Source organism: Lineus longissimus, chromosome 13 (assembly GCF_910592395.1).
Source record: "Lineus longissimus chromosome 13, tnLinLong1.2, whole genome shotgun sequence".
Lineage (NCBI taxonomy): Eukaryota > Metazoa > Nemertea > Pilidiophora > Heteronemertea > Lineidae > Lineus > Lineus longissimus.
This window is the reverse complement of record NC_088320.1, coordinates 11,972,483-11,998,339: the sequence shown is the minus strand read 5'-3', so window position 1 is coordinate 11,998,339 and position 25,857 is coordinate 11,972,483. Positions and strand designations below refer to the sequence as shown.

At 43.0% G+C, this 25,857-nt stretch overlaps 2 long non-coding RNA genes across 2 annotated transcripts; one reads left to right on the top strand and one right to left on the bottom strand.

The window, feature by feature from the left end:
- Positions 1-578: 578 nt before the first annotated feature.
- Positions 579-6,899, bottom strand: LOC135498457 (uncharacterized). Its single transcript, XR_010449063.1, has 4 exons — positions 6,820-6,899; positions 4,917-5,010; positions 4,160-4,217; positions 579-817 (listed from the first exon to the last, which is right to left on the bottom strand). It is a non-coding gene; the product is annotated as an uncharacterized LOC135498457 (long non-coding RNA).
- Positions 6,900-13,361: 6,462 nt separating this feature from the next.
- On the top strand, positions 13,362-19,660 carry LOC135498441 (uncharacterized). The gene is made up of 4 exons (XR_010449052.1): positions 13,362-13,456; positions 15,266-15,359; positions 16,059-16,116; positions 19,422-19,660. It is a non-coding gene; the product is annotated as an uncharacterized LOC135498441 (long non-coding RNA).
- Positions 19,661-25,857: the final 6,197 nt, after the last annotated feature.

Sequence of the window (25,857 nt, the reverse complement as noted above, 5' to 3'; positions counted from 1 at the left end):
ACTTATACAGGCGAAAATGACAATAATTTAAGACAACTCTCGTTCGGGAACGAATGCAATTCTTCTGTATTGGGATATGCCGACTGTTCTAGTCAGGCCTAAGCCAAGTGGAGCTCAGGCATGAAACATCTCTGTGTTTCCCGTATTTCAGTGTTAACCTTTTTGTTCCCCTATTCACGACAACCATTCGATGTCTGATATATCATAGGGGAAATTTTCACTCACAGAAACACAGAAATTATACCGAGTTTGGTCTCGAGAAGTAGGAAACAAGAAATAATGACCTGAGAATCTTCTTTTGAATAAAACCAGTTACTGCGTCTCCAGTATCCCTTGCCACTCCACGTCAAGAGAACAAAATTAGGACGAGATCATAAAATGTGGACTGAACAGTCGAACTTCGGTTCTATTGGACTGAAGAACGTTTTCGCAGCCTGGTAAAACACGAGCCTCCTTGCGAGATCTCATGACGAGGCAACAATCCAACCTTCTATGAGGAATAATTGGCGCAGGCGCATATAATGACCTGGGACGAGGCTGTATATTGTTAACCATGATAAAAAGAAGAAGAGGACATGACCATGGACTAACACACAGAACACTTTATTGCTCCAAAGATGTCTTCATTCGTACAGACAAATGATATCAATAGTTTGATAATATATGGAACCCTGTACGCAGATGGATTGGAGAACACAACTACTTTCCCGGTGCACAGGTCCAAAAAACACAATCTCCTCCGGGTCCACCATTTGACTTATCGCAGTCGCTATGTTTACTGCAGGCATAACGCTTGCGGACTTTCAGGAACTCTTTGCTGAAAAAGGTAAAATCAACGTTTTAGTCACAGGCTTCCCCAAGCGGTAGTATGTAAATGTTAAAACGAGCCAAATGAAACAAGCCAATCTAAACGAACCACATACACATTCTAAATATAAAATTAAAGATTACGTTTCGATGTAATATGATTGCAAAGCGTTAGGTTGATAATTGCATGAAATGAAACTTAGATCCTCGAAAGTTCATAGTTTGCTAAAAGAAAAAGTGGAAAAGTAAGGTGTATGTAGCCCTTTCAAGTTTATTGTTGGTTAGATAAAAAAGAAAACCTGTAGGGGCGATTGTATTTTTAGCTCCAAAGGAACATTTCTATAGACACACATTAAAGGCATTACACGCATTACCTGACATCAGGGAGTTGTGGTCATTCAGTGTTGTTCGTATAAGTCTTATTATGTTGAATGATCCAAAAAAGAAATGAGTAGTTTGGTGTGATAATCCGATGTGGTATTTGCGAGATAATCACCGACGAATTAGGGTCTTTGACAGTAATAGCTAAATGATAATGTGATTGACAGCTATTTTGCCGTTTTGTTGCCTAATGCACCACCCGAGCAACAAATATCATGAACCATTTGTTGATACTGCGGTTTTATTTCACATGTGTATAAAAAGGTCGTGGCATTCGGTGGTTTTAAGATGTTGTCTGTTCAGAGGCTGCAGTAGTGACAGACTGACGTTTTTACTGGTAATTTCTGCAGCACAGCGCTACTAATACAAAACGCTATGTCGACGCGCCAGTCTATCACCGCCTTGCCAACGTGAAGCGCGGAAAAAAGTGTACAATATACTGACGCGAGGAATCGGTCTCCCATCGCCTGTCCTACATATGAACTTTGCTAAACTCGAATCACACTGAATAGCGACCGTCAACGGTGTGATATGGACCCACTCATGCCATGCATTGCGACCAAATATCGATTTTTGTTTTTCAATAACACTCTTTATCAGGTTAATGTTTATTTCTTAATGTTTATTTGGAATCATCAAAGGCCAACACGTTAAGTAACCGCATCGATTGTCATTAACATAATTATGAACAACATATGAGAAGAGCCCGCCCAGGAAGGACACTCAATAAATGAATTGCTTATAATATTATACTATTAGAGGATTTATATAGCGCTCGGCTATGCAAGGCATATTCTCGAGCGCACCCCCCCCCCCCCTAAAAATGACGCTTAATGAGTGATTTGAACTGGCCGATGTTTCCTGCCAACCTAATACTCCTGGGGAGATTGTTCCAAAGCTTGGGGGCAGCCGAGCAAAAAGCCCGGTCCCCAAAAGTTACGCAACGCGTAACCGGCACCACAAGCAAAAGCTCAGAGTCAGCACGCAATCTATGATGAGACAATGGTTGCCTGACCTTGAGACAAAAAGCCCGGTCCCCAAAAGTTACGCAACGCGTAACCGGCACCACAAGCAATAGCTCAGAGTCACCACGCAATCAATGATGACGAGACAATGGTTGCCTGACCTTGACTTTATCAACCAGGTACTGAGGAGCATTACCCTGGAGGGCCTTAAACATTAGAAGTTAGACCTTGAAAATTATCCTGTACTTAACAGGTAGCCAGTGTAGATGTACAAGTACCGGAGTGATATGGTCAAAGTGAGGCACAAGACATACAACCCATGCAGCAGCATTCAAAACCTTCTGCATCCGACTACACTGCTTGTCAGTAATGCCATATAGAACAGCATTACAGTAGTCGAGATGGGCAGTTGCGAAAGCATGAACAAGAATATTGGTGGTGTCCTCAGTAAGAAATTTCCGAATTTGTCTGATGTTATAAAATCCGCGAAAGGCCTTTGAGCACACTTTGCGTACGTGGGTTTCCATATTCATATTAGAATCAAACCATACGCCGAGATTTCTCACACATTTGACAGGGCTCACATCAGTCACACCAACTTTAATTGAGTCAATGTTTACTTTGAGCAATTGTTGGCGGGAACCAATGATGATAAATTCAGTTTTCACATCGTTAATCAACAGCTGGTTGGTGATAAGCCAAGCCCTTACATCACGAACGCAGTTCTCAGCCTCCTTCACCGCATCGCATTCAACAGAAGTCGGAAGTGGGCGAAAAGACAGATATAACTGATTATCATCAGAATATCCATGAGCGTCAGGTAGATGTCGGGATATCACGTGATAGAGGCGCGAAACGTAGAACAAGAATGAAATTGGCCCTAGGCAGCTGCCCTGAGGAACACCACATTTGAGGACAAATTTAGTTGAGACTGAGTCATTAATAACAATCTGCTGATTCCGACTGTTGAGATACGACTCCAGCCATTTGAGGCAAGATCCAGATATTCCGAAATCCATGTTCATGGTTTCAAGGAGAACAGTGGTATCAACAGTATCAAAAGCCACACTAAGGTCAAGCATCACAGGCAAACACACTTCTTGCTTATTCATCCTCATCAGAATGTTACTCTGCACTTTAACTAACGCTGTCTCAGTTGCTTGTGGTGCACGTAGATATTTTTTTTTACAAAATATAGGCAACGGCAAAACTTATCCGCCACCTATGTTTCATTGTGGATCTGACAACTATCATAAATATTGAGCCCGCTGATCATAATGGTCGGACTTATCGCGCCCCCTGCAAACCAACATGACAATAACCGTTTAATAAATTATACTGTCGAAAGGTATCGAAAAACTTACGAAAGGTCACGGAATTCAAGAACTCGAGACTCTACGAGAGGGATCGCCACTGGGCGTGTAATCCTATTAAGCGTCCCTGCACTTTACGAGTGTTTTTCGAGAGATTTCGTGACCGATGCAGATTTCGAGAGTTTTCCGAGAGAATAACGAGAGTTGGTGTTCGTAGTAATAGTTCCCGATCCCGAAATAGCGGCCGAGATACAGCGCTTTTTTCACGGAGACCGACTCGAGATCGGGGAATATTTCACGAAAACTGATGACGTCATAGGCAGGAATGGGTTCTTTTTCGGTGATTTTTTCGGCGGTACCGGATAGCGAAAATTCCTTATTAGCGTGGATAAGAGGAGGCGAGGTCCATATATACGCATATATACGCATATAATACGCACTTGCGTATATATATATATATATATCAAGGATGCATTGATCAAGCTGTAACAGTCATGACTACCGTAGTTTGATTGGTAGCAGGGGGGGGGGGGGGAAAATAGCTAATTCTGGTTCAAGGTAGGAGGAACCTTCGTGGACAGATTATGGAGGATGCTGTTTGAAATCTCTTTGTGTATGACCAAAAGCCATTTTCACTCTGACGCCACCAATAGAACAAGCGAGAGAGAGGAACCCAAAGGCTGTGTAACCTACCCTTTTTCCAGATCCATTTCTTCATTCAATCCTTCCTCGACATTATCTCCTGCATGTGCTAGATAGACGGGATATGATAATTCAGGTGTTCGGTAAGGGATGTAAATTTGGGGTAAGGTAATTGCGATTGCGACCGGGCATACACTGCTTTGTCATTTTGCGCCGCACTGCACCGAGGCAATGCGAAAAATCGAATGAGTTGTGAAATACATGGGAGCTGAATCGCGTCACCAAATGTATTTAGACTTGGTCCCATGAATTTCAACACGCATGCGGTTTTTGCATTGTTTGAATACAGTGTCAGCTGAAAAAGCCCTGTGAAATAACAAATGCACTGTCGCATGCCTTGTCACAATCGCATGCCAAGTAATTAATCAAACCTATACCCCGCCCAAAAGCACTGTCTCTCGCCTCCCGGTAAATAAAGTCAGCGCGCAATTTCGGTCCACCTTTCGACGAGCCTGAGCCGATATTGGAGGAAGAATTCGCCCCGATCAGGCTAGGGGACATTATTAGAAAAACCCCTGATCTCCGCAGGATAAGGCAGTTATGATGTTGGGCTCTAAGATCACAAAGATTAAAATATGTACTCTTTCATGAAATTGATATCATGATAAAGAAAATTATCTCAAACCCAGCGATTCAGTAGCCGTTTTACCCGCAGGCGTGAGATCTTTTTGTCGCACATATAGCAGCGATTATAATCATAGGTACAACGATTAAATCGCTCATTGCGGGGCGTTCTATGTATACCTACCAAGGACCAAGGAGAAGATCACCACCAGAACGAACAGGACACAAATGGTCTTCATCTTTTCAGTCAGAAATCTTTGCTAGAGAGACGTAACTTCCTGGAATGTAGCAAAAAGAGGAAACTGAGATTTTTGAGCTTCTTGCAGGCCAACACTCGACACTAACAACCGAATGTGTGCGAGGGTAGGAGGATACGAATGAGTCTGGTTTTTCGTTGATGTCTATAACAAGGTATCTCCCTGCTTTAACTGTCGACACAATGTACCAGTATACACCATAGGCACGTAATTATAAGAGCTCAATAACTGCCCCGCCCCTCGACTGAAAAACACACCCTCAATGACAGCACACATAAAACTGTACGAGTGTTGACACTGTTGTCAGTTGGGCTGGAGCCTTTATCGTCATATACCTGTCGATGTCCAGAGATAAGGTAGGTGTTACAAAATATACCAATGAAATAACTATTTCTGAATTGTATATGGTGCATTGCCACTTGCGATGTCGCAAAGCAAAAGCTTTTGCTGGTCTCGGTTTGGGTGCATAGAAGCATGATAGAGCAAAGGCGTGAACGTGCGTTCTCGCAATCGTATTCAGTGGTAAACTACCATATCAGGGTGTAGGTTAAGGTCGGTCCCCGCCGAACGCGAGTTTGCTTGAATCGCAGAACAAACTCGTTTGTCTGGGTGTATTGGCGAGCGGTGGGGTGTAAAATAGCATGAATTGCGTGCGTTATTGCAATCGTAATAACATGTGGTGGAAATCTCAATGAATGCAAATGCCTCTGGGCTTGGTCATTCTACGCCCCCTGCAAAAAAACGAACGAACAAAAGCTCTTGCGCGGATTACGACAAAGAATGGAACGCTTTTTCATTTCACGCCATACTGCACTGCCCTAAAACAAATCCAAAATCTCAATACGTAAAAATTAATACATGTATACTAGACCAGTTTGCTTCAATCGCCGTAGCAAACAGGAGATCTTAAGCAGTATGTGGTGTGTTTACGAGCGATCAACGAATATAGAGTCACATGAAGAATTCCGCAAAGCTGAAGAACTTCGAGTGCGCGAACATGAAACTCTATAGTCCTCCCAAAGGATGGATGGTGTTTCGAGCTATTCTCGAAGGTTTGGTTAAACCAGCGATCATACCTCAACCATTCTCCAAAACAGACATACCTTCTCTCCTTGCCTTTGTGATTGACTTTTCACGCATCGTAGAGCGTGGCAAAAAAGTGACCAAAAAATAGGAAGAACAAAGACACCTCTTTTCGACGTATAAAACAACATGTCGAATGAGGAATGGAAAGAGCACACATATGGAAAAGAAGATGTCTGTGGCGTCCATAGTAACAGTAGGTTAACACTGATTGGACAAGGCGTGAGGCGGTGGGTTTTTTTGCTTTTACGCTGCACCCCAATGACTTGCACGAAAACAACCCTAAAATCGCATGCGTTGTGAATTTCATCTGAAACAGCGTCAAATATCATTCACCGATGTCAGGAGGCAATAACTGAGGATTAAGATTATTTTGATATATATAGGGCCCCGGTATATAGAGCCTATATGTAGGTAGTATTAGCAAGGTCGCAATCAGTAACCTCTCCAAAGGTAACGGGTATGAACTCAAATGGAGGCGGTTAAATGCTGATTTTGTGCCTAACATAATCGCATTCTTGACTGTTTGCGCCACAATCACGGCATTGTGGATGTGATGATTTTTAAACCAATTCAGCAATGTAAACCGATTTTGAAGTGGGCGGCCAACCACACCACGACGTACACGTTTGTTAACTTTTTAAGAGAAATGGCTTTATGGCGACAACTTGGTCAGGGAGAACCACCCTCCTACGTTGTTACCCTCTGCTGATGTCAATGAGATAATATTTGGCAGAATTCACTTACCTTTTGAAAAAATGCTACTGCACTACGCTTGGAGTCCAACGACTGAAATGGTTGTTGGTTCGGGCAAGGTTTACTATTTGTAGCCAGGTCTATTAGAGCTTATTCTAGATGTGCGTCGGGTTATTGAGCACAAAGCTCTCATGAATGCTTGGAAATTCTGCTTCGTCACTGCACTAGTTTCAAAATTCCATTGACACTCGACTTCAACTTTAACCTGTCACTCCTACTCACTTGATATTTTTCAAGTGGTAAGGATGGTATGCACTCTAGATGACAGGGCCCGGATTTGAGAAGCCAGGATTTGTATTCTGGATGAACTAGGACTAGAATTCCTCACATGCATTTGTGATGGACTCTATGATTTAGAATAGCATAGTGCACGCCTCTGGAATTTTAGGGATCCTAGGGTTCATTTCGTCAACCGGGATTCTTGTCTGGTTTATTCAAGTTCGTAAGTCTTGCTTACTTCCTCTACCTTGAAAACTGTATCATTAATTTCCCCCAGGTTGTGCGGTTTGGACATTGGCATGTTGGACAATTCTTCCTTCGTGAAAACACGATTATGCGTTTTTAATCTCTTAGGTCCAGAGGAGATTCACCAAATTAATAACAGGAATGGGGGATCTTACGTATACAGTGAAAGGCTAGAGGCACTAGATCTCTTCAGCCTCAGACATAGGTGAGAGGTGATTTGATAAGCTTGTTCCAAATATTACATGAAACGGATTTGGCGAACCATCTGTGTGGCGGCGACGCATTACTCTCCGTATATAGGATCATGAATTTAAAGACAGGCGACGCGTATCTGTACTCTGATATTTCCTTTAATTAATCATGCATTGCGTGAAAGATATTGTAAAATATCAGCAGCTTCAGGGTAGGGTTCATATCATTCAGCGGTTTCACAACGCAGCTAGACTCCCTGACCGGGGCAATCCATTGCGTCATCATATTTTGGTCTCCTTATGGACTGCCACAAATAGCGGGAATTCGTGCAACTGGACGATTAGCCAATGGACAATGCGGCATCTCTCCCATGGTTTAGATGGTACACGCACGCACTGCGCTGTATCGTTAGTTGACGTACAATGTGAATAAACATCAAACAACACGATTAAATGCACAAATATTTGTACTATAAAATCTCAGGTTACATCAGCTAACTGGGAATAAGTCTACTTTGTTTTTGCTAATGTAAAGAATGAATTTAACTGACTCGTGGGTATCATCATCCTTTTTAATAGTAGCAGGAGTAACAACATCAGTAATAGATCTACTGACAGTACTAGTATTAACATCATTCGGTCTAAAAGCTCCAGTCGCACTTTGTCCTGAGAGCGTAGCCGCAGTAGGGCTTTGTCCTGAGGGCGTAGCTCGAGTAGGAGTTTCAACAGGAGCAGGCCACGAGTCACAATCTGGTAACTCTTTGTCTCACATATAAAGTTTGGCAGTGGTCATGGGTCGGGGTCCCATCATTCCCAGCCGCAAGTCACAATCAGGTACTTTTTGTCTCACATATAAAGTTTGGCAGTAATCAGGGGTCGGGGTTCTATCATTCACAGCCACGAGTCACAATCTGGTAACTTTTTGTCTCACGTATGAAGTTTGGCAGTGATCATGGGTCGGGGTCCCATCATTCCCAGCCGTAAGTCACAATCAGGTAACTTTTTGTCTCACATATAAAGTTTGGCAGTGACCAGGGGTCGGGGTCCTATCATTCCCAGCCGTAAGTCACAATCTGATAACTTTTTGTCTCGTATGGCAATGACTCATAGGTAGTGAAAGTCAGGTTATGTCATGTTTAGAATATGGTGCAGGTTGTTGACATTTGTCATCAGCAGGGCTGGGGTGTATGGCGGAAGGACCATATTGCTGAAAAAAGAACGCAAGAAAAACGAATTAAAAAATTTAGACCTATAAATAAATTATGTTCAATGATTGTCAATGCTGACTCAGATTCAGACCACGGATAGGCAGTTGATGTTTTTACGAACCAAAATGACACTGGTCATATTTATATACATGATTTCAAGTCACAAAAAGCGCATAGAGTTAAATTCGATCCTCAACTTTCATAAGACACCAGCCGCAAGGAATCTGGGACAGCCACCAGTGAGAGTAACCTCCACGTTGACGACGTTCACCCATTTAGCAGCGTAAGTACACTAACCTGTCATTTTTAGCAACTGCTGTAGCAATAGACAACGCCAGTCCTAGGATACCGAGTAGCAGAGTAGCTCACTGCAACAGAGGAATTTTGCCCCATCCGCTTTAACCAACGCTGATATGCAACCGATCACCAAACTGTTCACATCTGCCAAAGCAAACCGGAACTGGAATATTGTTATTATACTCTATCTGATTAGTCAAAAGCAAAACCTGATCAAATTGGTCGGATCAGATTTGGAATTTCGCATTTGGAATTTGGAATTTGGAATGAGCCTTCTGGGCTTTCGTAGGCTTGAGGTTGAGACATTGGAAAGGGAAAGGGAACAACATTAATTCTGTGGTGGTAGAACAGCCCCTAGGGGTCATTTATCGATTAAGCACCTAATTTTTTACGCCATCTGGCGGTCGCCATCTTAAAATCCAATATGGCCGCCATTTTTGGCCAGTTTCCTGCAATATCTCGGAATCTATTGCACGTACGGGTATAATTTTGACGGCTCACCCTACGTTTTCAGGTATGGCAAATTCAACGGAACCAGTGGAAATGCCGTAGTATGGCCGCCATACTGGATTCCAAGATGGCCGCCACCGTGAGGGCCTATAATATTATTATTTGTCACCCCATATATACATACTGGTTATCGATGGAGACATGAAATTTGGCATATAGGTGACTGGACCCCTAAGGATCACTAATCGATTAAGACCCCAACGTGAAACGCCCCCTAGTGGCAGCCATCTTGAATTTCAAAATGGCCGCCATATTTTGGGCTTTCTCCCTGAATATCTCTGACACTATTGCAGGTATAATTTCATGCCTTACCCTAGGTTTTCAGGTATGACGAATCGAATGGAACCAACGAAAAATTTCATAAAATGGCCACCATATTGGATTTCCGCCAAGATGGCCGCCATGATTTGCAATTTTCTTGAATATCTCAAATACTATGGGTGATACGGACTTGCTTTTTGTGGCATACCCTAGGTTTTTGGGTGTGACGAATCCAGTGGACCCACTGAAAATTCCGTAAAATGTTCGCCATCTTGGATTTCAAGATGGCCGCCATAATTACGTTTTTTTTTAAATGTCTCTAATACTATGGCACATACAGGCTTCATTTTTAGCTCAGCTGACAAAGTCAGCGAAGCTAGCAATATTACTAAGGGAATGGTGTCTGTCCTTCCTTCCTTCCGTCCGTGTCACTTTTGGGCATTTTGTAACCGTAAAACCTAGGCGCTTTGTTGACGCTGTTAAATTAGGAGTAGCCCAAGGGGAACTCAGAAACCAAAAATCAGCGCGATCCGACCTACACTCGGCGAATGAGGTCATCGGTAAGTTTTAACTTCTTTCCTTTATACCTCGGTCCACAGAGGAAATATTGTTTTCAAATCTGGCCGAATATTTTTTAATAATTTTTCATTTTGACTTGTAATGGAATTAGTTTAGTTTTCACCGCCAGTTGGCGCTACAGGCACATTTGACTGATTTTTTGACGATTCAAAAGCCCGGGTTATGACGTATAGTTGCGCAGTTGTATTCTACGCATTGAATTGGCCAAGGAACCAGGCTATACTTTCAGAGCATGCTCTGCACAAAACAGTGAACTCTTCAATGTCTCCATTTTTTAACACTGTAGACAGTTCACAGTTGGCCAGATGCATTCGCCGTCTATTATCTGCTTCCTGAACTAACAATGAGTGGTCTTGCCCTTTTTAGCCACCAGTAATTACTAAAGCTTTTAAAGCTGCCAACGCATTTTTCTTGGGCAATTTGATAAAGAATTATCGCAATAAAATTAAACTTCGATGTGTTGATTTTCCAGTATGATATTGACTACTAAGAACAATTTAGTTCGGTGGCGCACACACACACACGCTCACAGAGTATTCATTAAACGTCAAACAGTTTTAACAAACTCTACTCCACTAATTTCCATTAGTTTGTTTTTTTGGTTATCAACAATTTATGTTTTTCCCCGTTGTTGTTTTTTTTAAATTTTAGACGTTGATTTCCTGTATTACTGTGAAATATTGACCTCGTCTCCACTCTTTCGCGGCATCGCCTACCCATTCCCCAAGCATCAAAATAGGTAACTGAGGTCACCTATAAAGTCACTCTGCAAAATTTAAATGGTATAGTCTAATAAAAAGCGTCACGACCAGACACCTGGGAAGTGTCGCCGACAACAACCTGAGAAGTGTGCTTCCGCGCGTTACGTCAGACTTGTTGGATTAATGATCAAGCTTCATAATACGTTGCCTAGCCTATATTGAAATTTTCTCACTTGATTGACCCCTGAGTTGCCGCCCGTCATGGGCTGTTCAGTTCTGTAGTTGTTATTTGGAGGAATTGTCCCAGTTAATGGTTCTTCCGCACAAAATCTCAAACCGGTTCTAAACATGAAATAACCTGACTTTCACTGCCTATGAGTCATTGCCATGCGAGACAAAAAGTTACCAGATTGTGACTTACGGCTGGGAATGATAGGACCCCGACCCCTGATCACTGCCAAACTTTATATGTGAGACAAAAAGTTACCTGATTGTGACTTACGGCTGGGAATGATGGGATCCCGACCCATGATCACTGCCAAACTTCATACGTGAGACAAAAAGTTACCAGATTGTGACTCGTGGCTGTGAATGATAGGACCCCGACCCCTGATTACTGCCAAACTTTATATGTGAGACAAAAAGTTACCAGATTGTGACTTACGGCTGGGAATGATAGGACCCCGACCCCTGATCACTGCCAAACTTTATATGTGAGACAAAAAGTTACCTGATTGTGACTTACGGCTGGGAATGATGGGACCCCGACCCATGATCACTGCCAAACTTCATACGTGAGACAAAAAGTTACCAGATTGTGACTCGTGGCTGTGAATGATAGGACCCCGACCCCTGATTACTGCCAAACTTTATATGTGAGACAAAAAGTACCTGATTGTGACTTGCGGCTGGGAATGATGGGACCCCGACCCATGACCACTGCCAAACTTTATATGTGAGACAAAGAGTTACCAGATTGTGACTCGTGGCCTGCTCCTGTTGAAACTCCTACTCGAGCTACGCCCTCAGGACAAAGCCCTACTGCGGCTACGCTCTCAGGACAAAGTGCGACTGGAGCTTTTAGACCGAATGATGTTAATACTAGTACTGCCAGTAGATCTATTACTGATGTTGTTACTCCTGCTACTATTAAAAAGGATGATGATACCCACGAGTCAATTAAATTCTTTGGCTTTGCATTAGCACAAATAAAGTAGTCTTATTCCCAGTTAGCTGATGTAACCCGAGATTTTATAGTACAAATATTTGTGCATTTAATCGTGTTATTTGATGTTTATTCACATTGTACGTCAACTAACGATACAGCGCAGTGCGTGCGTGTACCATCTAAACCATGGGAGAGATGCAGCATTGTCCATTGGCTAATCGTCCAGTTGCACGAATTCCCGCTATTTGTGGCAGTCCATAAGGAGACCAAATTATGATGACGCAATGGATTGCCCCGGTCAGGGAGTCTAGCTGCGTTGTGAAACCGCTGAATGATATGAACCCTACCCTGAAGCTGCTGATATTTTACAATATCTTTCACGCAATGCATGATTAATTAAAGGAAATATCAGAGTACAGATACGTCGTCTGTCTTTAAATTCATGATCCTATATACGGAGAGTAATGCGTCGCCGCCACACAGATGGTTCGCCAAATCCGTTTCATGTAATATTTGGAACAAGCTTATCAAATCACCTCTCACCTATGTCTGAGGCTGAAGAGATCTAGTGCCTCTAGCCTTTCACTGTATACGTAAGATCCCTCATTCCTGTTATTAATTTGGTGAATCTCCTCTGGACCTAAGAGATTAAAAACGCATAATCGTGTTTTCACGAAGGAAGTATTGTCCAACATGCCAATGTCCAAACCGCACAACCTGGGGGAAATTAATGATATAGTTTTCAAGGTAGAGGAAGTAAGCAAGACTTACGAACTTGAATAAACCAGACAAGAATCCCGGTTGACGAAATGAACGCTAGGATCCTTAAAGAGATTAAGGATAAAATTCCAGAGGCGTGCACTATGCTATTCTAAATCATAGAGTCCATCACAAATGCATGTGAGGAATTCTAGTCCTAAATCCATGCCAGTTCATCCAGAATACAAATCCTGGCTTCTCAAATCCGGGCCCTGTCATCTAGAGTGCATACCATCCTTACCACTTGAAAAATATCAAGTGAGTAGGAGTGACAGGTTGAAGTTGAAGTCTGGTGTCAATGGAATTTTGAAACTAGTGCAGTGACGAAGCAGAATTTCCAAGCATTCATGAGAGCTTTGTGCTCAATAACCCGACGCACATCCAGAATAAGCCCTACTAGACCTGGCTACAAATAGTAAACCTTGCCCGAACCAACAACCATTTCAGTCGTTGGACTCCAAGCGTAGTGCAGTAGCATTTTTTCAAAAGGTAAGTGAATTCTGCCAAATATTATCTCATTGACATCAGCAGAGGGTAACAACGTAGGAGGGTGGTTCTCCCTGACCAAGTTGTCGCCATAAAGCCATTTCTCTTAAAAAGTTAACAAACGTGTACGTCGTGGTGTGGTTGGCCGCCCAAATCAAAATCGGTTTACATTGCTGAATTGGTTTAAAAATCATCACATCCACAATGCCGTGATTGTGGCGCAAACAGTCAAGAATGCGATTATGTTAGGCACAAAATCAGCATTTAACCGCCTCCATTTGAGTTCATACCCGTTACCTTTGGAGAGGTTACTGATTGCGACCTTGCTAATGCTACCTACATGTAGGCTCTATATACCGGGGCCCTATATATATCAAAATAATCTTAATCCTCAGTTATTGCCTCCTGACATCGGTGAATGATATTTGACGCTGTTTCAGATGAAATTCACAACGCATGCGATTTTAGGGTTGTTTTCGTGCAAGTCATTGGGGTGCAGCGTAAAAGCAAAAAAACCCACCGCCTCACGCCTTGTCCAATCAGTGTTAACATACTGTTACTATGGACGCCACAAACATCTTCTTTTCCATATGTGTGCTCTTTCCATTCCTCATTCGACATGTTGTTTTATACGTCGAAAAGAGGTGTCTTTGTTCTTCCTATTTTTTGGTCACTTTTTTGCCACGCTCTACGATGCGTGAAAAGTCAATCACAAAGGCAAGGAGAGAAGGTATGTCTGTTTTGGAGAATGGTTGAGGTATGATCGCTGGTTTAACCAAACCTTCGAGAATAGCTCGAAACACCATCCATCCTTTGGGAGGACTATAGAGTTTCATGTTCGCGCACTCGAAGTTCTTCAGCTTTGCGGAATTCTTCATGTGACTCTATATTCGTTGATCGATCGTAAACACACCACATACTGCTTAAGATCTCCTGTTTGCTACGGCGATTGAAGCAAACTGGTCTAGTATACATGTATTAATTTTTACGTATTGAGATTTTGGATTTGTTTAAGGGCAGTGCAGTATGGCGTGAAATGAAAAAGCGTTCCACGCTTTGTCGTAATCCGCGCAAGAGCTTTTGTTCGTTCGTTTTTTTGCAGGGGGCGTAGAATGACCAAGCCCAGAGGCATTTGCATTCATTGAGATTTCCACCACATGTTATTACAATTGCAATAACGCACGCAATTCATGCGACTTTGCTATTTTACACCCCACCGCTCGCCAATACACCAAGACAAACGAGTTTGTTCTGCGATTCAAGCAAACTCGCGTTCGGCGGGGACCAACCTTAACCTACACGGTAGTTTACCACTGAATACGATTGTGAGAACGCACGTTCACGCCTTTGCTCTATCATGCTTCTATGCACCCAAACCGAGACCAGCAAAAGCTTTTGCTTTGCGACATCGCAAGTGGCAATGCACCATATACAATTCAAAAATAGTTATTGCATTGGTATATTTTGTAACACCTACCTTATCTCTGGACATCGACAGGTATATGACGATAAAGGCTCCAGCCCAACTGACAACAGTGTCAACACTCGTACAGTTTTATGTGTGCTGTCATTGAGGGTGTGTTTTTCAGTCGAGGGGCGGGGGAGTTATTGAGCTCTTATAACTACGTGCCTATGGTGTATACTGGTACATTGTGTCGACAGTTAAAGCAGGGAGATACCTTGTTATAGACATCAACGAAAAACCAGACTCATTCGTATCCTCCTACCCTCGCACACATTCGGTTGTTAGTGTCGAGTGTTGGCCTGCAAGAAGCTCAAAAATCTCAGTTTCCTCTTTTTGCTACATTCCAGGAAGTTACGTCTCTCTAGCAAATATTTCTGACTGAAAAGATGAAGACCATTTGTGTCCTGTTCGTTCTGGTGGTGATCTTCTCCTTGGTCCTTGGTAGGTATACATAGAACGCCCCGCAATGAGCGATTTAATCGTTGTACCTATGATTATAATCGCTGCTATATGTGCGACAAAAAGATCTCACGCCTGCGGGTAAAACGGCTACTGAATCGCTGGGTTTGGGATAATTTTCTTCATCATGATATCAATTTCATGAAAGAGTACATATTTTAATCTTTGTGATCTTAGAGCCCAACATCATAACTGCCTTATACTGCGGAAATCAGGGGTTTTTCTAATAATGCCCCCTAGCCTGATCGGGGCGAATTCTTCCTCCAATATCGGCTCAGGCTCGTCGAAAGGTGGACCGAAAGTGCGCGCTGACTTTATTTACCGGGAGGCGAGAGACAGTGCTTTTGGGCGGGGTATAGGTTTGATTAATTACTTGGCATGCGATTGTGACAAGGCATGCGACAGTGCATTTGTTATTTCACAGGGCTTTTTCAGCTGACACTGTATTCAAACAATGCGAAAACCGCATGCGTGTTGAAATTCATGGGACCAAGTCTAAATGCATTTGGTGACGCGATTCAGCTCCCATGTATTTCACAACTCATTCGATTTTTCGCATTGCCTCGGTGCAGTGCGGCGCAAAATGACAAAGCAGTGTATGCCCGGTCGCAATCGCAATTACCTTACCCCAAATTTACATCCCTTACCGAACACCTGAATTATCATATCCCGTCTATCTAGCACATGCAGGAGATAATGTCGAGGAAGGATTGAATGAAGAAATGGATCTGGAAAAAGGGTAGGTTACACAGCCTTTGGGTTCCTCTCTCTCGCTTGTTCTATTGGTGGCGTCAGAGTGAAAATGGCTTTTGGTCATACACAAAGAGATTTCAAACAGCATCCTCCGTAATCTGTCCACGAAGGTTCATCCTACCTTGAACCAGAATTAGCTATTTGCCCCCCCCCCCCCCCGCTACCAATCAAACTACGGTAGTCATGACTGTTACAGCTTGATCAATGCATCCTTGATATATATATATATATATGCGTATATATGGACCTCGCCTCCTCTTATCCACGCTAATAAGGAATTTTCGCTATCCGGTACCGCCGAAAAAATCACCGAAAAAGAACCCATTCCTGCCTATGACGTCATCAGTTTTCGTGAAATATTCCCCGATCTCGAGTCGGTCTCCGTGAAAAAAGCGCTGTATCTCGGCCGCTATTTCGGGATCGGGAACTATTACTACGAACACCAACTCTCGTTATTCTCTTGGAAAACTCTCGAAATCTGCATCGGTCACGAAATCTCTCGTAAAACACTCGTAAAGTGCAGGGACGCTTAATCAGATTACACGCCCAGTGGCGATCCCTCTCGTAGAGTCTCGAGTTCTTGAATTCCGTGACCTTTCGTAAGTTTTTCGATACCTTTCGACAGTATAATCTATTAAACGGTTACTGTCATGTTGGTTTGCAGGGGGCGCGATAAGTCCGACCATTATGATCAGCGGGCTCGATATCTATGATAGTTGTCAGATCCACAATGAAACATAGGTGGCGGATAAGTTTTGCCAATGCCTATATTTTGTAAAAAAAAATATCTACGCGCACCTCAAGCAACTGAGGCAGCGTTAGATAAAGTGCAGAGTGACATTCTGATGAGGATGGATAAGCAAGAAGTGTGTTTGCTTGTGATGCTTGACCTTAGTGTGGCTTTTGATACTGTTGATACCACTGTTCTCCTTGAAACCATGAACATGGATTTCGGAATATTTGGATCTTGCCTCAAATGGCTGGAGTCGTATCTCAACAGTCGGAATCAGCGTATTGTTATCAATGACTCAGTCTCAACTAAATTTGTCCTCAAAGGTGGTGTTCCTCAGGGCAGCTGCCTAGGGCCAATTTCATTCTTGTTCTACGTTTCGCGCCTCTATCACGTGATATCCCGACATCTACCTGACGCTCATGGATATTCTGATGATAATCAGTTATATCTGTCTTTTCGCCCACTTCCGACTTCTGTTGAATGCGATGCGGTGAAGGAGGCTGAGAACTGCGTTCGTGATGTAAGGGCTTGGCTTATCACCAACCAGCTGTTGATTAACGATGTGAAAACTGAATTTATCATCATTGGTTCCCGCCAACAATTGCTCAAAGTAAACATTGACTCAATTAAAGTTGGTGTGACTGATGTGAGCCCTGTCAAATGTGTGAGAAATCTCGGCGTATGGTTTGATTCTAATATGAATATGGAAACCCACGTACGCAAAGTGTGCTCAAAGGCCTTTCGCGGATTTTATAACATCAGACAAATTCAGAAATTTCTTACTGAGGACACCACCAAGATTCTTGTTCATGCTTTCGCAACTGCCCATCTCGACTACTGTAATGCTGTTCTATATGGCATCACTGACAAGCAGTGTAGTCGGATGCAGAAGGTTTTGAATGCTGCTGCATGGGTTGTATGTCTTGTGCCTCGCTTTGACCATATCACTCCGGTACTTGTACATCTACACTGGCTACCTGTTAAGTACAGGATAATTTTCAAGGTCTAACTTCTAATGTTTAAGGCCCTCCAGGGTAATGCTCCTCAGTACCTGGTTGATATAGTCAAGGTCATGCAACCATTGTCTCATCATTGATTGCGTGGTGACTCTGAGCTATTGCTTGTGGTGCCGGTTACGCGTTGCGTAACTTTTGGGGACCGGGCTTTTTGTCTCAAGGTCAGGCAACCATTGTCTCATCATAGATTGCGTGCTGACTCTGAGCTTTAGCTTGTGGTGCCGGTTACGCGTTGCGTAACTTTTGGGGACCGGGCTTTTTGCTCGGCTGCCCCCAAGCTTTGGAACAATCTCCCCAGGAGTATTAGGTTGGCAGGAAACATCGGCCAGTTCAAATCACTCCTTAAGCGTCATTTTTAGGGGGGGGTGCGCTCGAGAATATGCCTTGCATAGCCGAGCGCTATATAAATCCTCTAATAGTATAATATTATAAGCAATTCATTTATTGAGTGTCCATCCTGGGCGGGCTCTTCTCATATGTTGTTCATAATTATGTTGATGACAATCGATGCGGTTACTTAACGTGTTGGCCTTTGATGATTCCAAATAAACATTAAGAAATAAACATTAACCTGATTAAGAGTGTTATTGAAAAACAAAAATCGATATTTGGTCGCAATGCATGGCATGAGTGGGTCCATATCACACCGTTGACGGTCGCTATTCAGTGTGATTCGAGTTTAGCAAAGTTCATATGTAGGACGGGCGATGGGAGACCGATTCCTCGCGTCAGTATATTGTACACTTTTTTCCGCGCTTCACGTTGGCAAGGCGGTGATAGACTGGCGCGTCGACATAGCGTTTTGTACTAGTAGCGCTGTGCTGCAGAAATTACCAGTAAAAACGTCAGTCTGTCACTACTGCAGCCTCTGAACAGACAACATCTTAAAACCACCGAATGCCACGACATTTTTATACACATGTGAAATAAAACCGCAGTATCAACAAATGGTTCATGATATTTGTTGCTCGGGTGGTGCATTAGGCAACAAAACGGCAAAATAGCTGTCAATCACATTATCATTTAGCTATTACTGTCAAAGACCCTAATTCGTCGGTGATTATCTCGCAAATACCACATCGGATTATCACACCAAACTACTCATTTCTTTTTTGGATCATTCAACATAATAAGACTTATACGAACAACACTGAATGACCACAACTCTTTGATGTCAGGTAATGCGTGTAATGCCTTTAATGTGTGTCTATAGAAATGTTCCTTTGGAGCTAAAAATACAATCGCCCCTACAGGTTTTCTTTTTTATCTAACCAACAATAAACTTGTAAGGGCTACATACACCTTACTTTTCCACTTTTTCTTTTAGCAAACTATGAACTTTCGAGGATCTAAGTTTCATTTCATGCAATTATCAACCTAACGCTTTGCAATCATATTACATCGAAACGTAATCTTTAATTTTATATTTAGAATGTGTATGTGGTTCGTTTAGATTGGCTTGTTTCATTTGGCTCTTTTTAACATTTACATACTACCGCTTGGGGAAGCCTGTGACTAAAACGTTGATTTTACCTTTTTCAGCAAAGAGTTCCTGAAAGTCCGCAAGCGTTATGCCTGCAGTAAACATAGCGACTGCGATAAGTCAAATGGTGGACCCGGAGGAGATTGTGTTTTTTGGACCTGTGCACCGGGAAAGTAGTTGTGTTCTCCAATCCATCTGCGTACAGGGTTCCATATATTATCAAACTATTGATATCATTTGTCTGTACGAATGAAGACATCTTTGGAGCAATAAAGTGTTCTGTGTGTTAGTCCATGGTCATGTCCTCTTCTTCTTTTTATCATGGTTAACAATATACAGCCTCGTCCCAGGTCATTATATGCGCCTGCGCCAATTCCTCATAGAAGGTTGGATTGTTGCCTCGTCATGAGATCTCGCAAGGAGGCTCGTGTTTTACCAGGCTGCGAAAACGTTCTTCAGTCCAATAGAACCGAAGTTCAGTCCACATTTTATGATCTCGTCCTAATTTTGTTCTCTTGACGTGGAGTGGCAAGGGATACTGGAGACGCAGTAACTGGTTTTATTCAAAAGAAGATTCTCAGGTCATTATTTCTTGTTTCCTACTTCTCGAGACCAAACTCGGTATAATTTCTGTGTTTCTGTGAGTGAAAATTTCCCCTATGATATATCAGACATCGAATGGTTGTCGTGAATAGGGGAACAAAAAGGTTAACACTGAAATACGGGAAACACAGAGATGTTTCATGCCTGAGCTCCACTTGGCTTAGGCCTGACTAGAACAGTCGGCATATCCCAATACAGAAGAATTGCATTCGTTCCCGAACGAGAGTTGTCTTAAATTATTGTCATTTTCGCCTGTATAAGTATGTAAGCTGAGGCGGTTCGTCCATATGCCACGAGAGCCAAGGGAACACTAGCATATGCCATCTTGCAGGGCTCAGTAGAGATAGCCGCCATCGCGGCCTTCCAAAGAGCGGGTGGATAACGTGACGCACTGGAATGAAAGACCCCTCGCCGAGGACAGAACCGCGTGGTGTCGCATCTTTAACAGCTTATTGTCGCCCCAATGGCCGCATGGCTGCGGGACATGATGATGATGATGAAGAAGAAGTATTGTACTAGCTCAGTCGACCTGTCAATGGAAGGAACCGTCATAAATCTTCTGCCGCCCTGCTACCTGATATTCGTGTTATAAAACTAGTTCTCCCGAGAGCATGCAGATACCAAGGGAACTTTCAGCCGACAAGATCACAACGAAGACTACCAATTTCCAATCTTATTTCAATTTACCGATCTTGTCATTTCAAGGCAAGTTACTTAAAAAACTTCCATAATCATATTTCGACTATTCTTCCGATTTAAAATACTCGATTTATAGAATATCTCCCTAAAATACATTTTTTATACAATTTATATACAATTTTCCAATGAACATACATGCATTAACTGAAAGGTTTTATCTTAACTTCTATGCCGCGTGCATCACTTGGCAATTTCTATTATTTCTCCATCCAATATAATCTGAAGTGCTGGTTCGGTTTGGGTGAACTGAAGCATAATAGAGCAAAGGAGTTTTTATTTTCATGTATCTGTCGAAGTTCAGGGATGAGGTGGGTTTTAACTGAAAGAATGCCAACATACGCGATGTTGCGAAAAATGCCAATACAATAACTATTTCTGCACTGTATATGGTGCACTGCCACTTGCGATGTCGGAATCGCATTTATCCACTTCCAATGGCGCAAAGCAAAAGCTTTTGATGGTTCGGTTTCGGTGAACTGAGCAAAGGCGGGCACGTGCGTTCTCGCAATTTCATTCAGTGGTAACCTACCATATAAAGGTGTAGGAGTTAGATATATATATTGTCGCCGAACGCGAATTTGCTTGAATCGTTTGTCTGGGTGTTTGGGCGAGCAGTGGAGCGTAAAATAACAAAGCCGTATGAATTGCGTGCGTTGCCGCAATCGTAATTTCATGTAGTGGAAACCTCAATGAATGCAAATGACTCTTGGCATCGTCTTTTTGCGCCCCCTTAAACAAACCGAACGGACAGAAAACGACAACGCATGCAATGCTTTTTCAATTTACGCCACATTGTACTGCCCTAAAACAAATCCAAAATCTCAATACGTTGAAATTCACACGTATACTAAACCAGTTTGCTTTCATCGCCACAATAAACAGGGGATCCTTAGCAGTCTGTGGTGTGTTTACGCCTGATCAACCAATATAAAGTCACATGAAGAATTCCGAGAAGCTGAAGAACTTCGAATGCGCGAACATGCAGTTCTATAGTCCTCCTAAAGGATGGCTCGTGTTTCTAACTGCTCTCTAAGGTTTTGTCAAAGCAGCCATCATACCTCAACCATTCTCCAAAGCAGTCATGCCTTCTCTCCTTGCCCTGGTGATTGGCTTTTCATGCATCGTAGAGCGTGGTATAAAGCATAGAGCATGGATAAGATGAAAAAAGAACAAAACCACCTCTTTTTGACGTACAGAATAACATGTCGAATGAAGAATAAAAAAAAGGACCAGTATGGAAAAATAGCTTTGTGGTGACACATTGGTCAGGGAGAACCTCCTTCCTACGTTGTTACCCTCTGCTGATGGCAATGAGAGAATTTTTGGCAGAATACACTTACCTTTTGAAAAGATGCTACCGCACTACGCTTGGAGTCCAACGACTGAAATGGGTGTTGGTTCGGGCAAGGTTTAGTATTTGTAGCCAGGCCCGGCAGGGCTTATTCTGGATGTCCGTCGGGTTGTTTAGCACAAAGCTCTCGTGAATACTTGGTAATTCTGCTTCGTCACCGCAATATCTGCAAAATTCTAATGACACTCGTCTTCAACTTCAACCTGTTACTCCTACTCACTTGACATCTTTCAAATTGTAAGGATAGGTATACACTCACGGTGACAGGGCCCGGATTTGAGAAGCCAGGATTTGTAATCTGGAATAACTGGCATGGATTTAGGACTAGAATTCCTCACAGGTATTTGGGAAGGTCTCTATGATTCGAGGGACTATCTTTCCGCTGACACCACCGCCCCTGAATTATGTACACAATACGCAGCTAATGCACGCCGTGGTCATATATTGTAGAGACTAGATAAATTTGGTGGGAGTTTCTAATTTTGAATTTTGAATGAGCATTCTGGGCCTTCGTATACGTTGAATGCATTTCGAGCTGACTACGTTCATTCACGAGACATGGAATATTTGTACACAGTGTAAATAGGACTTGACCTGTTATCTCACAATATTATGGCAACAGGAAGTGCCGATACACTTTGGGTTGATCGGGAATCAATCAAGCTATTTCATTGTATATATTCTGCCTCAAAAGCGCAGTGTTAGTCGACATGCATCATTTCTGCTCATTCATCACTCACTGATCAACTTGTGCCCAGAGTTTGAACATGAACAGTAGAATTCCATAGTAATGACTCATGCAGGAATTTGGTACACTGCGGACGCTGTTGGCCGGTGTAACAGTAACAAATGCCCCCCTGGAAAAAGTGTCCGGCCCTATTTTATTCTGCAATATTGTTCTATAGAGACCCTGACCGTCAACAGCTCAGAGATCGAAGCGCATAATATAATCCTTTGTTTCCCGGGCATTCTATCCTAGGACATTTTAAACTCCTACACCGGCCTTGTTCCTCACCTAACCACTGCGACAAGTGCTGAGCTTTCTGGAAATTTTGCACCGACGACCACAACGAATTGGCGAGGGAATGAGGTGCTGATAGTTTATCAACTGGCTGTAAGGAGCGCTGTAGTCGGAATAACATTTTGTGATCAATTTTCGCTGATTAGCACAAATAAAGTTTAAAGTAGTCTTATTCCAAGTCAGCTTATGTAACCTGAGATTTTATAGTACAAAGATGTTTGCATTTAATCGTGTTGTTTGATGTTTATTCACAGGTACATTGTACGTCAACTAACAATACAGCGCTGTGCGTGCGTGTACCATCTAAACCATGGGAGATATGCAGTATGGGAAAGAAGTGTATAAATACTGTAGTTTCATGAAAATAACACCACTTAATTAACAGCCGGTGTCGCCGCCCCTGACTCATAGGGTGGCGAACAGAGCTGTTGAGAAGGCCGATCATTGGCTGGGATTCCTGAGAGGGTTGTCCAGGCCTCATATCCAATATACTTCAGTTTCGAGTCCAATCCTTATTGTTTGGGTTGTTGAAACCGATTCGTAGGTCTCCTATGAATAGGATAATGGGATCGGGCCTTCGGCCATTGTACTGAGTGTCCAAGAACATTTTCAACTAATCGTCATTGGTAGTGTAAAGGGTGTCCCAGTGCTAATGGCTGATAGTGTACAGGGTGTCCATGAAAAAAGTCAAACTGACATATTGGCTTCTACTGGTTTTAGGGACTGACCTGCCCTTTCAAAGTGAGGCACTGCTCAGGGAGGTAATGGAGCATGTCTTCGGGTCTTATCATCCCTTACCAGCTTCGGGCTTTCAAAGATACTTTTCAGTGCGAAATTGGTAAGAATGAGAAGTTGTCCGTCACATATCGGGAGAAAAAACCGAACATCCCTCTGAATATACAGTCTTGTCCGAAGTGATCAGTGAAGGAAAAAAAAAGAACGATGCGAATCCCGATTAAATTTTTTTTCAAAGCTAAAGATACACATTATTAGATTGTCCAGCTTTCAGAATCGTACCCACAATCATTCACAACACCCACAGTCAATTCAATTCCATCACAATGTCCTCCTCGACTACATTCACGAACTCTGGTCCATCCACGGCAGTCTCCTCTTCTTCCTCCAAGATAGCATGTGGTCCAGCTTCGATTTGCCTTGGTCGAAACGATGCTTTAAATCAGCTGACGATAACGACCTCATTAACACCATCCCAGGCATATCTGATGATGTTGGTCACGTCTCTCAGGCCGATTTGAGGGCAGTCTCCTCGTTCGTCCGTGTGGTCCTTCTTCCACGATTTCCATTGTCGCCGTACGTGACATTTGAAGGACTTCATGACTGCAACGTCTAACGGTTGTACGAGGGATGTGCAACCAGCAGGTACGTAATCCAGGCTGCCTCTCATGTCGCGGACTCTCGCCCGGAAGTTCTCTGCCCGGTGGACCCGATAATGATCAACGATTAACAGGAACTGGTCGATCTCGTTGGCGGTGACGTAGGGTGATAGGACTTCATCTAACCAGTGGTGCGCCGTTTCCTCCCTCATCCAACCAGTTTCCGATTGGGTAATCTTTACATCTGCTGGTGGGTTGTATTGGAGGGCTGCAAACACCCGGACGAAACCTCTTCTGGGGAAAGTGATGTGCGCCGGCAACTTTGCTCCAGCGGCTGCGATGCAGAGGGTGACGGTGTATCCCAGCTTCGTATTGGACCTGGATGATCGGACGTCTATGGCCTTCTCCCCCGTGGTTTTGGCCGTGTACATGGTTCTCATATCAACAGGACAAAGGTTTGGTCCATGTTAAAGAAGAAGAACTGCATCTGTATATCAAGACGATCGATGCTCCCAGTAACCGCATCTCGGAAGGTCTGGATCCCTGCAGCAGCATCAGCGGGGACGGTCGTAGTATTCTTGGTCACCTTCCGTAGGGACACGTGGCGTCTCTTCATCAAGCACTCCACCCAGCCTATGGATGCGTTGAAATATCATAGCTGAGGGCGACAATGCTGAATCCCTTCTCTGACATCTCGGGCTAACTCATTCCACCAGCTTTGCCACACTACCAACGCCTTATCTTGAATATCGAGAACGGAGACTGCGAGGCGACGCTCTCTCATCTGCTGCAGCCATTGGTAAAGCTCGTCCTCAACCTGTGGCCATAACAGATCACGGGGCTCCATCACCGTTTTCTTCCGGCCATGCCCTTGTTCTTGCTTCTGCTCGAGGTCCTCGATATTACACCTTCTAAACGTCTCCCGGGGATGTTATAGTGGTGTATAGTGCTGCGCACTGTACCAGTATTTATGGAACAATCTCTTCACGTTGATCATGAACTGCTGTAAATATATTCCTTTCGTTTAAATATTGTTTCATGTCGCGAACGAGTGAGGGCTCCCAATAAGGACTTCCAGTTAAAAGACCTTCGACCTTAGTTGATGATATGGTGTTTGTACGATATGAAAGTTGTTATTGATGTTTGCTTAGAGTCCTTCTCAGACCCCTCGCTTGTTTGCGTGTCATGAAGCAGTATCATGTTGCAATGCTACCATTTAGGCCTTTCGCTTTTCGGGCTTCATTTCATCCAAGTCAAAACATTACTCACCTTAGCAGGTGCATCATTACATAATCAACACATTTCTATTAAAAGAACAAAATCATCGTCACAGCATATTTCATCATGCTAAGGAATGTATTCCTAGAAACCATGACTAATTCGTTGAGTAATATCTATGCAAGTTTTTAATTGAGCAATATTTAGAAATACTGATATATGTCAAAAGCAAAATAAAGCTTCGAGAAACAGTTTTATTAAGTGAGATA